Source organism: Genypterus blacodes, unplaced genomic scaffold (genome assembly GCF_046128005.1).
Source record: "Genypterus blacodes isolate CSIRO-AG114 ecotype Tasmania unplaced genomic scaffold, CSIRO-AGI_Gbla_v1 ptg000067l_1, whole genome shotgun sequence".
Taxonomy (NCBI): domain Eukaryota; kingdom Metazoa; phylum Chordata; class Actinopteri; order Ophidiiformes; family Ophidiidae; genus Genypterus; species Genypterus blacodes.
The window spans coordinates 12,667,644-12,671,741 of record NW_027466879.1 but is presented as its reverse complement, the minus strand read 5'-3'; positions in this window follow the sequence as shown (position 1 = coordinate 12,671,741).

The following is a 4,098-nucleotide window of genomic DNA, read 5'->3' as shown; positions in this document are numbered from 1 at the left end:
GATCCACTTATCCTGCATGAAAAAATGTTCAAAGCTCATAAATTCACTGGAACAGCTGTACATTATCATTGGATTTGCTTTTTTTCTCCCTCTCTCTCTTTGCCCCTGTATTGATAATAGACTACCTCATGTCCTTCTCATCCTAAGCATTTAGCATCTTGCATGTTCAGAAGCTTGCACCCTGCTGTGCCAATCCACACTTCAAAGCTCTCTGTCTATCTACGGGAAACAAAGCACAGAGGACATATTATGGCAGCTTCTCATTTTCTCATATTTAAGTCATATCATTGCTTATTTTGCCAGTGGCAACAGAGACTCAGGTTTATTTCTACCCAACCAAACCATTCTCTGTAACCCTTGTCTGCCAACAACACCACTGCAACACGATACACCAGCAGGGCAAAGGTTCACTCGCTTACAGTCCCTGTTTTATGTTAAATTTTTTCCAAAACTGTTACCAGGGAGTTGTTGTTTTTCCATGGGACGTTGAATTAAGGCAGCTAAAATATCTTCTTTGAGAGTTCTGCTCATTATCTCTGCCAAAGAGGTTTTGTTTTTAGTCGTGTTTAGCAGGAAACTGTAAGTCGTAGACGCAAAGTTATTTTTCTTGAGCCTTTGTGACTAACTATATTTTCTGCCATTCAAATTTCTTTCCAGAACTGTTTTTTTATATCTTGTCCTACAATCTTCAGTCAATTATCATCAGATTTCACGTCTAAAATATCTGGATAGGGCCAAACTAAAGTTAAGTCTTTATTTTTACTGTCTCTTAACGTTTTGCTACAATTGGTTGCAGAAGTTGAGTGGGCATGGCTCATTCTTCAATTTAACTGTAACCAAACTTGGTTGAAGTGTGCACTTATTATTTCACACACATCAATTGACCTGATGGTGGCGCTAAAACTGAAACACTTTGACAACTTTGGAACTTGACATGGTAGAATCAAAAGATTGTTGATTTGTCAGTTGGGGGTGTGACCTAATTAATAATGTGTTAAATTGTATCACTGATCATAATTGCAGGAGTACTCTTCCTTGGCAGGGGTATGTGCTCTCTGATTGCCTTCTAGTTTTATGTTTAGAAGATGTTCAGCAACATCTGGTAATCTTGGATGTACTGTGTTTGTACTCCCATTTCTGTTCATATGCTGATTAATTTCATTTGTAAGACACGTATAATTAGAGCCCTTATTTCTGCCTAGCAAACACTCATAATAAAGGAATATCCCCTCGGGCACTGGTAGCGGTATTAGAGTAAGTGTATGAAAATGTTCCGATTGTAGCCTCAAACACTTCTGTGCAGTACGCAGAGAGAAGCTGTCTGGCTGGGGGTCTCTGGTGGACGATTCAGAGTAATTGCTCCCCATCATTTTGTGGAAAGTGCTCATCTATAAATGATCAAATGATGATGAATTAATAGATGAGTTCAGGTTGGTACCCGCTGACCAGAAGTGAAGACGGCACACAGCTAATAATGAAGGAATCTATATCATGTCTAGATTCCTTGTCTTTTATCCTCTTTTATATTGAGAGGTGTGGGTATTTCACATCAGTAGGTATTTAAGCTGCACGGTTTAACACAGAGAGGGAGAGTGGAACCTCAGAGACAAGACTCTGACTTGATGGGAACTGATCAAGTGATACATATTGCAATGCAATGTTTGCAAGCAAGAAATTACCAGTGGTGTTGGTTGCATTCAAGCGCTTATTGGTGCCTGAATACAAATTGCCAAGTTTGGATTTCAGTTCAGCACTCATTGGAAATTACTGGATACATTATGATAGCAAATATCCTGAAATGATGCTAGTAATTCTTTTAATGATTTAGCAGATGTTTTCTCGGTTCATTTTCAATCTGTTTTTCAAACAGGATCAATACTAATTTGTCTTAAATGAGTAGAGTAATAGTGGAGAAGTAGAAGTTTGAGTAATGTTACCTGTAGTAAAGAAGTGCAGGTGATGCTTTTTTTTTTAGCAGCAAAGAGAACTTTTGCTTTGCTGTGCCAATTCTGACAGTTGAATAAAGATTAAAGTGAAGGCAGAGGGAGCAGAGTGGACTGCTTATTCCTTCACCTGACACACTTTTCAAAAGTCCCGAGCCTGAGAAATTGTGGAGCTGAAGCAGGTTTTACGGATAACAGGGAGGACACTATTCCCAATGCTGTCATTTCAAAAGGTGCCAATGCATTATCCAAGCATTACTTTGCATGGGAGAAGGAATTCACCATGAACATCGAGGCTCTTACCGACATAAATGAAGAGCTGAAAGGAGTGCAGATCAAAGTCAAAGTAAAGAAAAGTCTCACGCCGGGCGACAGAGACGTGAGGATGCAGGATGACACAGCAGGAAATGGACCCTTCACCTATGAGGCATACAAACTTTAAAAGGGAGTGAGGAGAGAAGTTTTGACTTTTTTGGGAACATAATTGTAAAGAATAGAGGAAAACCTGGGTTGCAGGTGGATTTAGTGGTCTACATTTTACGTGACTGCAAAAAGAAGTGTTGAAGTTTTCAGACCGTTTTGGCTGAGTCACTATATCCCTAAACTAATCACCACCAACCATTATAGTCATGATGTTATTTTACACCTGATGACTTCAAAAGCTTAATATGAATAAGGCTAAATAATGGCCAAACGTGTTGTTGTAGGATAGAAAACATTTGGGATGATGATACAAGTAGAGAGGCCGCATTGCCTGGCTTACACAAATAGCCGTATTGGTGACAGGAAGGCGTATCACATTGCCAAGAGGGCTGACGCTCTGCGGTCGCCCCTGAACCAGAGATAAGCTGTAAAGCTACAGATGAAAGTGTGTGTGCGTGTAGAGAGCATGTCATGGAGAGCAGCTGCGGTCAGCCACATTTGGGATCTCTTGTGACTTCATGCGGAAGATACAGCGGAAGGCATAACACACAAACACCTATCACCATGTTCACTTACATCCATCCAGATCACTGTTTTAAAGTTTAGAAGTAACCAAATGTAACATGTGAAAAGCATTAAGTACGCTATGAAATAGTGGAAAAGGTGTGAGGAACTTAATCTTGTTTCAAACTTAAGGCCTCACATCAGCATTTATAATCAGTGACTATACATAATATACCACATCTGTGCATAAATGTGAATTTTGGGGGAGAATCCATGAGCCAATAACGTGTACAGACTGTGCTGTTTCCTTACGGCTCATTAATTAAGATTACAGAAAGAATTTATTACCAACAACGAACATGTAGTGCTTCTAATGCTGTGATTTAGCATAATAACGTTCCAATGCTGGGCTTTTCTGAAACAGATCATCAAACTATAACAGTCTTATGCCAGTCTATACCTTCTGCCCTGCATATAGAAATACTTATCAAGCCAAATATTACATTTCAATATTCATAAACAATGTGCAACATAAAGAGTCCAGAAGCCAGTCTGTTTATAAGGAACAGGTTCATACTTTAATAAAGGGTATTTTCCCTTGGCACAGTTCTGCTATCAAATAAATAAAGCAATTAATCAAATACAATCTATATAAACTAAACAAAGTCATGGAAAACATTAGGAAGGAGGGGAGAAGGGGTCAAACAGCTAGTGCTACACTTTTTTCCTTTACAACACCACATGAAAGTGTCTGTGTGAGTGAGGAGGAACAACTTCTCGGCTGGCACAGCTGACAGTAGGCAAGTGTATTACGTCATCATAAATAAGCCTTATATTCTTTCTACACGATACTGGTATATTCTTTGTGCAGTCCACTATGTACATCAGATTTAGAAATGTTGATAAATGGATCTTACAAAGCAATTTAGTGGTACATTACATATTCAAATGGAGCAGTGGCTCTGAACACTGAAAGTCCTATATAACAGGAAAGAAGACAGTGAATCTAGAGAGAATTATATTACATGAAAGAATTGAAAACATTCACAATTTGAAATAAAATGTTACGCCCACTCTTACATCATAACCGGCAGGACAAAAGGATAGCAGATGAGTGAATTTTGTTTATTTTAGAAACGTAAGCCAATTTCATATATTGTTTAGCAAATTAATGCGTGTACATTTCCCCGGATTTTTCTCAACCGCAGCCATGTTTTGACAGCGCAAA